Source organism: Misgurnus anguillicaudatus, chromosome 12 (genome assembly GCF_027580225.2).
Source record: "Misgurnus anguillicaudatus chromosome 12, ASM2758022v2, whole genome shotgun sequence".
In the NCBI taxonomy this organism is placed as follows: Eukaryota; Metazoa; Chordata; class Actinopteri; order Cypriniformes; family Cobitidae; genus Misgurnus; species Misgurnus anguillicaudatus.
This window is the reverse complement of record NC_073348.2, coordinates 16,677,631-16,691,730: the sequence shown is the minus strand read 5'-3', so window position 1 is coordinate 16,691,730 and position 14,100 is coordinate 16,677,631. Positions and strand designations below refer to the sequence as shown.

The 14,100-nt window shown below is 37.3% G+C and overlaps 1 protein-coding gene across 4 annotated transcripts in view; it reads left to right on the top strand.

Annotated features, from left to right (window-relative positions):
• The window catches only part of erbin (erbb2 interacting protein), a 108,350-nt gene that overhangs the window by 970 nt on the left and 93,280 nt on the right, over positions 1 to 14,100 (top strand). The gene's annotated exons all lie outside the window — the stretch shown is intronic.

Below are 14,100 nucleotides of genomic sequence, written 5' to 3'. Positions count from 1 at the left end.
TTGTATCATTCGAGTGTGTCATTGTAACATAACGCGGATACATTAACGTGCCTTTCTTTTGTTCCATCATCACTTCCTGCTCAGAAAAACAGGTTTTGTAGGTAAAAGCAGGGTATTATAATCATACCTGATAATTGCTATGAGCAAACCAGCGATTGCTCTTTTACTTAATAGGTCAGATTAGCACGGTGCTGGCATTAAATGCTTCGAGAGTGTATGGTTTTAAAGCATTCCTGTTGTACATCCGTCATAAGTTCCGCAATACCACCACAGGCTGCTGTGTTTGTTTATTTTCATCTCGGGGCCTATTTAAACTCATTATAAAAGAATGAATGGGTGTACCTGATGGTCTGTCATAGGATTGTATGGAATACAATCTCAAATCACCCAGGGGAATGCAATTACTCAGAGATTTTTTTCTCTCATATAATGACACATTTCTGGTTTTATATTTGAGTGATTTTGTTTTGAAATATTTAGGATGGTTGTTGAAATGTAGATGACTACATCGCTAAAATGGTTAATGGTTGCATAAGCCATGGAGGAATTTGATGTAACCATTTTAAATGTAAAGTCAGAGTATGGTGTGACTGTTCAGATCTCTTTTGAAACTCCTAAAGATGACACGCAAAGGGTTTTCACATTTCCATATATGAAAGTCATTTAATCAGCTACAAGACGTAGCTCTTAGTGTGTGGAATCCAGATAAAAACATTCAAACATTATCCATAATTCACAAAAGACTGGAAAATGAATGTGTGTTGGAACCATGCACTTGTGAGATAACCGTCTCAGGAGAAAAATCTCGAAAGCAAGAGACGTCCATTTAATCTCATTTCTGTCTAGGAGAAAGAGATGTCCTCCGAGATTTTTCAGACCTAAAGGGCATTATTGCTTGTCCCACAGAATACGGTCTGGCGTATTGTTTTAGCAGGTGATAAATCGAGATAATAGGATAAGACGGTTTTAGGAAGATTATTGCCACTTGGTAGGCTCATCTTCCCCGGTGGCTAATCCCTGTTTTCTGCTTCCTGCAACAAACAGATTGAAACAGATCCCATAAATGTGAACTTTAACCTGTTGGGAAGATTCTGTTGGTTTGTCTCAAGGTTATTGTTTTGAGCTTTTGTAATTATGACCTTGTCTTTTTATATAGAAATTCTTTATTAGTTATTTAACAGATGAAGGCTGCTTGTACAGTGGTGTACAATCTGCCCGGTGGCTGTTTTTAATGATTTGTGATATCATAAAGAGATTTTGTCTGCTTGCTGCTTAGTCAGGAGTTCTGTTGCAGGTGTACAGTGTGTGAAATTCATAGGAGAATCATCTCATAATGAACTATAATAAATATTCATCTTGTGGAACTTTTATGCAAAGCTGTGTTGAGTTAAATGCAAATAATACGGCATTGCATAATGTACATTGTGTTGGTTTCTATTCCATTTTTATTTTGGCTTGTGCAAAAAAAAATGTTTATCATTGCACAATGCATTCTGTTTCACATGCATAGTACGCAGTGTATACTACGCAGTAAACAGTACACTGATGTTCTATTCAGTTGGTAGCCTAAGTGCTTTTTCTTGTTTAAGTATTGACAGGATGCTTATGATAGATGAGAGCCCCGGTTGAAACAAACCGTTTTAAAGCAGAACCTGAGAGGAGACTCCAGTGGCTTTATTGACGTCCACTGTAACATAATAACGTGGACGTCTTTGTTGCAAAACATTGCCGTATGTGGCCAAGATACAAACAAAACATCCGAGCCGTTCGATTAGGGATATACCGAATGTTTGGCAATTTGAAACTTTTCTGAAAATAGACACTATCTGACACTATAAAATGCTTCTACACTGCCGCCATGTTTGCTGCATTCAAAAAGCGTGCATGCCTCTCACACTGGTTGCATCACCAAAAACTTTATTGTTTAGTCAATTTATTTGTGCACGTGACGCGTCTCTTGGATGTTTGTGTGTGTGTGTGTGTGTGTGTGCGCGCGCACGCCTGCATGCATACGTGAAAGAGCCACACTCCAATCGGTCTGTGCAGCATTAGGTTAGGTTAAAAACCTCCTGCTCACGAATCAAACCCGGGCGGGCGCTCCTGGTGGTCTGACTGCATTTAATTACGTTGAATTATTTGAACACATTAATGATTAATAGCATGAGTTAACATGTTAATGCTGCCAGCCCTAATATTTATATTTTATTTTTGTGTAATATTAAGCTTCACCTGTCAAAATGACTCACAGTCCCTTGTCCAGGATGACCCTGTGTTATTATTCGTTTTGAGAGGCTCTTATCATTTTTATCAATACTTCAAACAAACCAAAATACTATACATTTATTCAGTCAAAATGTAAATTACGTTTATTCAAAAGATCGTTAAAATGAATACAGGTTTCAAAAGGCATCTATACTGTTTAAGTCAAAAGCCACCTAGGTTATTATTATTATTATTATTATCATTTGTCCAAGAATTGTAGAAAAAATACACAAACTGAAAATACAAAAGAATTTAGCAATTGTTAAAAATGTATTTGTGATTTTATACATTAATGTTGTAAAATAAATGAATCCATAATAACCGTACAACCGTGATTATTTATCAGACTATAGCCGTACCATCAAAATCTTTAGTCGTGTATTGCTTGTGTTTTCCAAATATATGTTTGTTGCGTCATATGAACCGTGTGCATCACGTGTTTTGTCAAAATAAGTGCCTGATGCACACGCGTCAAAACTGTTTATGATAAAAGAGATGCTCACATTCAAAAAATACACGCAAGACACTCCCTTAACAGTAAACTATGATTACGCATGAGATTATGCGAGGATCTGGCAAACGTCTCTTTTATCATAAACCCTTTAGACGCGTCTGCAGCAGGCACTTATTTTGACAATACACGTGATGCACATAGGATCGCTCGTCGCGCAGAACACATATTTTGAAATTACGCACTTCGCACATGACGAGCTACATACATGTTGTGACGAACTTTGCATCGAGCGCCCTCGAAAAAAGGAGTCACCAGCCGCCACTGGTCTTTTCACTTATTTGGCCAAACACTGAAAGATTTTTTAAAAACTTTTTTTTCTGTTTTTGGATGAATAGTTTTGGTTGCTCAACATTCGGTGCATTCCTACATTCGATTCCAATGATCTTTTCACACAACTTCTATACACGGAACAAAAAGGAATAATCTCTTTACTGATCCACTGCTATTTATACTGCTGGCATTCAAGAAATGATTCACTGATTCTTAAAGTATTTCTTGAAGCTCCTTCGGTATTTATTTAATTTGAAGGTAAATACTGAATGTAATGTGACTATCTTGAAAGGTAGAAGAATGTAGACCCTTTACATTCAACTGCATAATCCAAGATTAATACTGTTTTCTTGGCTTTACTGGAATGGTATATTCTTCTGAAAAGATAATATTTAGGTTAATCTTTTATATCTGTTACACCATGACCGTCCATTGTGTGCACGTCTGTGTGGGACCGAGAAATGTGTTAGTGCTCTGGAATGTTTCCATTAAAATCGGGATGTAGAGGAAGACCGAGTATCTTCCCTAAGTGTTTCTGCACATTCTGCCCTTATGGAGCCCCTCACAGCACCAACATTAGCACAGTTCTGTAGACTTTGTTCTTGCACCCAGTGTCATGTGATTGCTCTCTAAATTACACATTGGCTTTGCTCCATAAATGCCTACGTAGAGTAATCATGTTGTGGGGTAAACTTTTGATCCAGAATTTTGAAAAAACTTTTTACAAGCAGCCTTTTCTAATAATTAATTCTGTGGGCATAGACGTGTTTCTCAGAAATAAGCATTGCAGGGACAAACCTAGTTTTACTCTGTGGTGTTGTTCTGCGATATGACTGGATGTACTGGTTTTTATATCCTGAAAACGATCTGTTATGTAAAGTTGTCACTGAGGAGAACAGATGTAGAACAGATGAGAATTTACATTGTCATTTCTGTAATATGGAAATGAAAATCACCCTGTATATACTCTATTTTTGATCAAAATTGTTTGCCATTATGGTAACAAGAAACGGGGGTTTTAGATTTGACAATGCACACATTTTAGTTGCTAATTCTATTATTAAAAATAGAGTTTATAAAGGGAATCCTGCTAACCATCGTGAATATGTGATATGCAAAGCCACACTGTTGATTTTCATAGGACCTTTAGGCCACTGTCATGTAACTGTACTGAGTCTGACTGAACAATCATGCTTCAGCCTTTATGTCAACAACATTCCCTAAAAAAGATCCAGGTTGTGCACCTGACCAGCGTTTTCATCCAAAACAAACAATGCTGTTTGTTTGCAGTTTTTTTTTAAACTATGTGGGGCATACATTTTTTTCAGCAGACCGTACATTATAGTCAAGCTATTACTGTTTAGAAGAGTTTGCTCATATAGTTTGAGATCATGACCAGTTATTCTTTTAAAGCTACATTCATACTGACAGCAACAAGCTTTTAAAGATTGACGCATTCCTTTTGATTTCAATGGATGCTTGGCGACTTCCGGCGAGACAAATGACGATGACCATTGCCGACAAGAAGTGAGTGTGTCCAGCTATCTGACAAAGTTGAGAAACGTTAATCTTTATGCGACTTTCAGGATCGAGCGACTACCAATGCGCCATCCATCTTTCTTCAGTTAATGGCTCCGTCCAAAATCACATACTGTGAGGATAGGTCCTGAATTTTATGAGGTACCTACTCATCAATTGTTAAAACAGTAGGTAATATATAGTATAAATGAAATCATATGTACTATGTCCGCCATGTTGATACATCACGTGAGATAAGTCGGCATAACAAGTTAAGTCATTTACTGGAATTACGTTAAACAAGCATAATTTACTCACAAGGGACAGTTGTATAATATATGTATTTGCATTCGAATAGAGCCGCGTTACCGCTTTTGGACATTATTTTTAAATAAAACAACTAGAGCTGTCAAAAGATTAATCGCAATTAATCGCATACAAAATAAAAGTTTGTGTTTGCATAATATATTTGTGTGTTTAATGTGTGTAAATATTATGAATATAAATACACGCATACATGTTTATATATTTATTTAGTAACACATATATTATGCATAAACAAACTTTTTTATTTTGTATGCAATTAATCGTGATTAATCTTTTGACAGACCTAAAAACAACACCTCTCCTTCTTGTTCTTTGTTGGATAACTCCTTACATACTCCTAACATAGTAAAATGTCCATCAAATGAACACTTCAGGATCTTGCAGGAAGTAGTAGGTCATCCGTGTACTTTTCGCCTACTGTTTTTTGAATATTATGACCCAGTGAATGAGAGGACGCTTACTTATTTGTTTACACTTGTTACTAGGATAACAAAAATTAGGAACACTTCAAAACAACCTCATTGAAAGAGACGGGCGACACACAGCGTTAAGCTGCTGGCGGTGTGCACGCAGATTAAGTTGCCTTTGTTATGTAGTAGGGATGGGCATGATTAATCGACGATCGATAATTGATCGTTAGGAATTTAGTCGATGACGTTAATTTGTTATTGATTAATCAAATACTTTTTTTTATCTAATGCAGGTTGCGTTGCCTAGCGTAGCGTGTGTCTTGAAGCAATTAAATGAATTTCACTGTGTGGCAGCAATTCAACATTTTACCACCGGGGTGCAATATTTGACACCATACTCCGTTATCTGTGACTTTCCGTTTTGATTAAAAAAAAATCATGAAGAGGTCATGATTTTTTAGAAGGTTCCGCTGCTTTAGAGCACCGCATATTCAAGCGCATATATGTTCCGTTTGTCTAACTAAATGTAGTTTAACTGTTTGCCACAAGTTGATCTTGTAATAAAGGTCTCATGGAGGAAAACACGCTGTATGTTTGTATTCAACATTTTTGAATTATAAAAGTTAAATAATTATTTTTTATTATAAAAATATTAATTATTAATCGATAGTCGATCGTTAATTCTTCCGACAATCGACTAAAAAAATTTAATCGAATGCCCATCCCTATTATGTAGTTAAAAGCTTGTAGGACATAATGGGCAATAGTAGTGACCACATTCCTCCACTGTTCTGCTTTATCATCCTGTAAGGCATGGCATTAGCAATGGCAGAGTCGTAGATACAATTGCCAGGGTGCATGCATACTAATAAAATGTGTAGCCTCACTGCACTGAAATCAGCTTTGCTTAAGTGTCTCTCAAATGCGTAAATGTATAAATGTAAATCAGGTTGTGCTTATGCAAAGACCCAATATATTAGCAGATTATAATTTGTCTAGCTACGCAGGTTTATTTTGGCATCTTGTTGTTATTATTGGGTGCTATTGCTGGCTAAGGCAAGCAACTATTTTGAAAGTGCTTCACCCTAAAGACTGAATAAGGTAGTTCAAATGTATTTAAACTGTTGATCTGTTTGAAATCTAGCTACTTAAATCATATTTACAATTTAACAGAAATCTGAAGGTATCTATCGACCTGTTGAGTGGACATGTATACATTTTCAATTATGCATTTGGCAGATGCTTTTTTATTCAAAGCTATCAGTATGTGTATTCACTGGGTTTAAACCCCAAACATTCGTGCTGTTAATGCAATGCTCTACTATACAGGAGCACATAGAACAGCATATATAACAGGATTTCGGGCTGGCGATGCAGTGGTCATGTGTTTGCCGCTCCTTGTATGCAGACTTAAGTAGAGATTTTGGTTTTTGGCCTTCGTTCACATTAGATTCAGTATGACCATGCAGGCTGCAAAGACTCTGATCTAGAGTCTAGTGTGAATGAGAAAATGAGAAATCTTCCCTGTCTGTGTGGTATGTGTGTGTATAAGTTGTACCGGCACAAGCAGATGTTGTTGTGGCAGATGCTTAGAAACAAAGTCCCACACAAAACATATCATTATTAAATCAGAGGAGGGAAGAAAGAAATAGCCAGATCTATAATCTTTAAACACTGATGTGTAATTTGTATTAATCAGGTTTTGGGGGTCAACTGAGAAGTGAGTTTATGTCAGCACAGATCTGTTTTTATTAATGTGTCAGAGATGCTGATGGGGTTGTTGAATGATGTTTAAGAACTGTACAGTTATCCTTATAAGTGTTTTTGTGTTGAATATCAGAACACGACTGACTTTAACATTGATCTTTCCCATCTCTTGCTTCACAGAACACCCGATTTGATTTGGTGGTTAAGGACAAATTTACTATTACTGCTTTTTATACCATCCACATCACTCTTGCATCATGTTGGCAAGCTTTGCTCAGGCAAAAGCATTATTTACATTTTACTCAGAGACTGTAAAAATCTAGTTTCTCTTGGTTTTTTCATTCCATGAAGCCAAACGAGCCCATCTCGGTTGCAGACGTGCCGAAATTGATGTTTTTATCACAGAGAGGCCTGAAGCACTTGCTGGGCGATGTCAGTTTGTGTGGCGTTTGACATTTGTGTCCGTCCGGCAAATCTCACATCTGTGCTGCCAGCTTTTCCCCGCCGATACGACTGGTTCTGTGACCCACTTATCCAAACATCTGCCTCACTTTTCCCCAGTGCACGGCTGATTTATCATAACACTTAAATCCTGCTTATCATCAAACCGCTTTCAACGTGGTAAAACACAAGCAAACAAACGCTAATGTATAATCTTGTTTTAAGACCGTAAACACAGAAGTAAAACTGAAGAGTTTCAGATTTAAGACTGCGAGCAGGGCATGTATGTTTTCTTTTGATGAAAGATGTTTGTGGTTTGTACTTACATTGGTTTCAGGCCTTCACCGTGTAAAAAGCAATAGGTGAAGTTTGCTAGGTTCCTGTTGAAAGACTGGTCTGCTTTGCATGCATTATGTCTTAAAACACTGGGTCTTATTTGCTAATAATAAAAACTGCACAAGTTTGTTATTTGTATGCGGATTGAAGCCTTTAATGCTAAAGGCTGACATATGGTCCATTTTTTACGTGCACATGAGGATCTGCATACAGTGCGCATGACGCAATTTTTATCATCATCATCAGAAGAATACGCACATACTGTACGAGCTAGGGCTTTCACAATTAATCATGCAAATGTGCGTTTTCTCAATGAATCAATGAATTTTAATGAATTACAGTGAAATCCCGGCACATCCCAAAGCCAGGGAGCGCTCTCGTGCAGAAACTCCCTTTGTGCCACAGTAGTAGTAGCATTACAAGCGCTAATCCAGGAAATGTCTATCGGAATATTTATATCGCTGTTCTTCAAATTGTTTCAGGTATTTTCATGATAATAAAGAATATTTTGAATGATTTTGTTTAACGAGTGTTGCTTTTTAAATGCACATTATAGGCGACTACGACTCATGGTGATTTTGGATTGATAGGACTTCCTGCTGACCAAATGCTGTAGTACAAACAATCGATTCTGAATCGATTTCAGAGGCATTTTTGATGGGACAAGCGATTAATCATTGCAGCCCTAGTACGAGCACAGATGGATTTTTGATACACCGCGTACTTTGTAGGCGTAGGTCGCGCATACGCGTAGAAGAGAATGTCGCAATTGATCGCAATGCTTTCCGTCGAACGTCTGTGTACACGTACGAGTCAAATAAACTCTACTTTGCAAGGCTGTGCATTCGACTGTGCACGTATGTTCGCATACATGTAAAAAACAGACTTCAAAACAGATCTGTATACGTATGGGAATTTGTTCTTTCTCTCATTCTGATATATTGATAATTAAGCCAGTGTCTTTAGTAAGTAATCAGCATTTATATAGACGGTTTCATCGGACGAGCGTAATACACGTCTGGATCCGAACTTTACTTCCGGTTTCATTTTTTTAATGGTCTGACTAGTTGCTAAACTGATCTCTTGAACAAATCCCTTGTCGAAAATAACAAATGTTTTGGTTTCCTAGGTAATCTATGTGTTGTTTTTTTTGCTTGTTATATAAATAAACTAAGTTTAAAGAACTTTGTTGTTATTTATTCTTAGCGGAGTTTACCGGAAATTACGTGCAAACCTCGACAGCCGCTTGTTTATGTTGTTGCTGAAACGGTCTATATGCTAAAACAGTTTCATAAGAACTTTCTGTAAAGCCATTACTTCACAGCAAATATAAGTGGTCAGCACTGTAATCCAGTTACAGTGTCTGCTGTGGGAGTGTGTGTACAGTCAGTAAACACACAAGAGACCGATGAAAGGACCCAAGAGGAACTAGAGCAGAAATAAGTGACTGAAAGATTGCCTCGGTTTGATTCTACCCAATACTAGTCTCTACATGGATAAGTACACGTATGTTAAAAAATCTTGCTGCATAGGGTTGTGCCGATAGACGATAGTATCGTGTATCGTCGATCTTCAGACATATCGCCAATGGCAGGCTTTCATGGCGATAGTTGGCGAATGGTTATTATTATCATCATAGTTTTACATTAACATGCACATTGCATGCTTTTCCTCGCATGAGGGTTTGTGGGCTTCGCTTTACGCGGAGACCTTGTAAAGAGAGAATTCCTTCTTGCACCGTACCTGCACTTAATGCGCGCATCTTGGACTCCTTCTAGCAAATCCATCGTGTCATGAACAACTGTGCTTCTCTCTGTCTCACGTGCACGCGCTCTCGCGTCTGTCCGAAGTCTAAACATAAACTAAAGTAGTAATCCTCATGTTTTTGTTCCGTTTGATGCGTTTCATGCAAGCTGAGGCAAACTTTACTTTTTGTTTAAAATATGACCCGCTGCATATTGACGCCTCTCACTCTCGCGTACGTGCAGAGAGAGCTGCGCTCTGTCCGAAGTCAGATCACTAATCCTGCTTATGATATGCATTATAATGAGTTCTAGCAACACGTCCCTCATGTTTAAAATATGATTGTGTTTAAAATATGATCGCGTTCCGCTGGACCAATGTGTTTAAAAAGGCACCTCTGAGAGCACCACTGCTTGACACTTGTAGTCTTCTGCAACAGCACCTAACAAATGCATTGAATTGTTTGTATGTGCGCGCATGTGTGTGTGTGTGTGTGTGTGTGTGTGTGTGCGCACACGCAGATGCATGTTTTTAGCAACCCATTCTCACCAAAAAGCGTACAAATGACACGCAGTGTGATTATCGTGCAATAGATACGCCAAATTCCGGTTTTGCGTGCATATGATACGCCAGTCCTTCCCATTCACTTATATGGCGAATCGTTTCGTGACGTTTTATTTATTGTTTTCTCATTTGTTTTCTGTTTTTTTTTACCATTTTCGCCTGGGTTTAGGGTTAGAACAACTTTTTATTGTATAAAAATGACATCCTAACCCAAACCCCAACTCAAACCCCAACTCCAAGCGACCATGGCTTAAATATAGATAAAAACATAGAGAAACCTGTATATTAAATAACCTGCTCAAACAAATGTGAAATCTAACCCTAAACCCAAGCGAAAATGGTTTAAAAAACAGAAAACAAATGAGAAAACAATAAATAAAACGTCACGAAACGATTCGCCATATAAGTGAATGGGAAGGACTGGCGTATCATATGCACGCAAAACCGGAATTTGGCGTATCTATTGCACGATAATCACACTGTGTGTCATTTGTACGCATCTTGATGAGAACGGGTAGCGTTATTAAGTAATCATGATTAGGGTTTTAATGACGTGCTCGCATTAATGGCATCAGTTTTAAGAAGGTTGCGGTCATGACGGTGTTGCTCTTGTTCTTTTTTTGTCCACCAATCAAGTGACTTGTTATAACGAGTAAAAAATGTACAAATAAAAAACGAGTAAACTACTGCCCCGCCCCCCGATACTATCGTGTATCGCCGATCTTACAGGCTGACGATAGGACAATCTCAAAATGGGGCATATCGCTCAACACTATTGCTGCATCTATGCTGTGGTATAATTTAATTGGGTTTTTGCATTGTGACAAATTTAGAAGTGCTATTTCCTCTTTAACCTATTTAGCTGTGTCACTATGTTGAAAACCGCACCATGTTGTACGGTTCCCACCAACAGTGACATTTTAGAAGTCGAAATGAAAATCGGATTGATTTTTATAGATTTGACATTTTTAAATTAAATATTTTTGGCGTTGAAGGCACCATTTTAAATTCTTCCTCATTTGTAAGTTGCTTTGAATAAAAGCGACAAATAAATGTAAATGATGTGGTTTTAGACAGATTATATATTAGTGATTTAGGACTAAGGGTGTTAAATAGACATCTTGACACAATGACTCAGAAAGCCAAGGGTTAAAAACAACCCACCATTTTTTACAGTGCACTCTAAAAATGGCTGGCTTATTTTTAACCCAGTGTTGGGTCAAACAGGAACAAACCCAGCTGTTCGGTTAAATTATCCCAGAAAATGTTTATATTTGACCCACCAATAGGATAAAACAACCCTACATTTTAGGTTAAAACAACCTAGCACAGGTTAAATTACAACTTTTTTTGTGTGTATGTAAATGCAAAGAATCACATTTTACAAGATGTCGTTAGATTTATTACCATTGAAGAATTAGCATGCTTTTAAATAACAATGAACTGCCCTCATCTATAACAAGCAGGAAGAAGTAGGCCCAGTTTACAGTCATTCTGTAAATGTCTGAATCACAATGCATTAGATCTGAGTCATCAGCTACGTTACCCAAGGCTGACTGAACTCAGTGGAGAGACCCAAATGTGCCATACGGACACAACGGAAACTACATGCCACATACTTCATTTACAATATAAAGTATTGGTGGTAGTGAGCATCATTTAGATTTAGAAGAAGTCTATACTGTAAATAAAATGTCCTATAACTCCTTTGCTGCATAAAAAACATTTAAACAAACATTTATTTGTTTACCAGATGTTTTTTCCAAAGCAATTTACAAATGAGGAAGAGTTCAAAATTTTGTCCCAAGTATCAAGCTGGTCTCTCATTGTTTAGTCAATAAGAATGCACCGTACATGCTGACTTCAGTATGCTTATGGTTCAAAGGGAACACTAAATAAAAATTACATGAATAACAGGGTTTATCTGAGGACACAGAGGAAACAGAAAATCTGTTAGATTTAATATAGAACAAAATAACTGATGTAAATCTTCATCATAAACAATTGATTGGTGATTTCTAATGCATTTTAACTTGGTAGTAGAGGTTTTATCGCAACTACATTTTACGTTGACGTGGAGGGAGCGTAGTAAGGATTTTCAATTTATTCATATGGAATTTGAGCTTCTCGTTTGCGTGGTGCATTGTGGGCCTCACAGCGGGTAAACACTAGGGCTGTAACAATAAATTGCGTGTCCCATTAAAAGACCTGTCTAAAATCGATTCTGAATCGCAAGGCTGCAATTTTTTTCATACACAGCTTGTGCGTGTACAACGGCATTTTGGTCAGTAAGAAGTCCTTATCAATCTAAAATCATTATGAGTCTGAGTTGTTTATACACTACAAAATCAATCAAAATATTCTTTATTATCATGAAAATACCTTAAATAATCCAAGGAACGGCGATATACATATTCTTCTAGACATTTCCTGGAATAGCGTTTGTAATGCTACTTCTTCTGTGGCACAATTGGAGTTTTTGCACGAGAGCGCCCTTTGGCTTTTGGATGTGGGGGCATTTCACCGTAATTCATTCAAATTCATTCATTGAGAAAACGCGCATTTGCACAATTAATCGTGACAGCTTTAGTAAACACTAAAAGGCGCTTCTCGACTTTATGCAAATATCAAGCGACAAATGCCAGACGACAAGCCAATCGCTGTGAAAAGTAGGCAAGTCAAGGCTTTGACCTACGTTTGCGAAACTGGTGGATTTCTGAACTAAAATCACGTCTCATTTACTTTAAATGTGTATGTTATTTAGGGCTGTCTTGAATTGAACATTTGCTGAATTGTTCAACCGTTTTGAGCTTCAGCTGGTAGATAGCGCAATAAAGTTAAAAGAAGATGAGGAAACGCAATCAGGGTGAAAACATTACTTTCGAAGGCATGCTATACTTTAAATGAACTAACACGCCCCAAAGCGAAAGCATTTCAGCGTTACCAGCGGCACTGAGCGTCGCAGTGGAAATACACAGCAAGGTTCTGTTTCAACAGTGATGTGAGCTTCAGCGTCTTTTATTTATAGCAGCTGTTATGAACCGCTGTTACTCGGTTGAGAGAAAGTGATAGTCTAAAAGTGATCTCACTCTAAATATGTTTTTGATTTGTTTGCGTAGCCATCGATCAGCTTTGCCAGATCAATAACAATCCTTAGGAGAGCATGGTTTAATGTCTACCGAACTGAAATATCCATTATTGGATGTTTAAATTGCATGAAGAATGTTTTTTGTAAGTCCCCAGAGGTTTGAATTTTTAGCAAGAGGGTAACACCACATCCACAGTTTGACTATTCTACACCAAAACACGTTAAGAAACCTCAGATATTTCAACTTTTTTTCTCATTCCAAAATGTCTTCATCCATTCAGCTAACAATTCTTGGGATACGGCGAGTAGGCACTTAATAAAACAAGCGCTCGGATGCAGCTGTGAGCGTCCCCGGAGTGCTATCAGCGTGAGGCAAAGGAAACATGAGACGTTACAAAGCAGAAACATAGTGAAGCGTAAAGATGCAGCAGCATTTCAGTCAACTTCTTATGTTTTATTTCCCTATATATTCTCTTTAAAATTTGGATTAATGACTGTATCTGTCTACAAGGCTGTAATGAAAGTGGTGCTAAAATAATATGCAGAATTTAAAGACATAATTAAAGATAATGCAAGTGCAACTATGATGGGATTTATCGATATTTAGCGATTTTATGATTATTGGCAGCTGCCAATAACCATATCTCTTGGCAAATTAACTATTTATGAATGTTAATTATTCATAGTTTCATTAGGCATAATCAAATTGAGTTATTTAATGCACTTAAAAATTTATACCAGATCTCTTTTTCTTATTGCTTGCCAATGGCGTGTTTGAATTCCAATGTATTTGGTAACTTTACCTGAGACCATCATAAAAAAATCCGGAATTTAAGCTGACATAACACAAGACGTTTTTGCCAATCTAATGTTAATCTTGCTTACCTATAGAGTAGTATTTCATCATTCATATGTCCAAA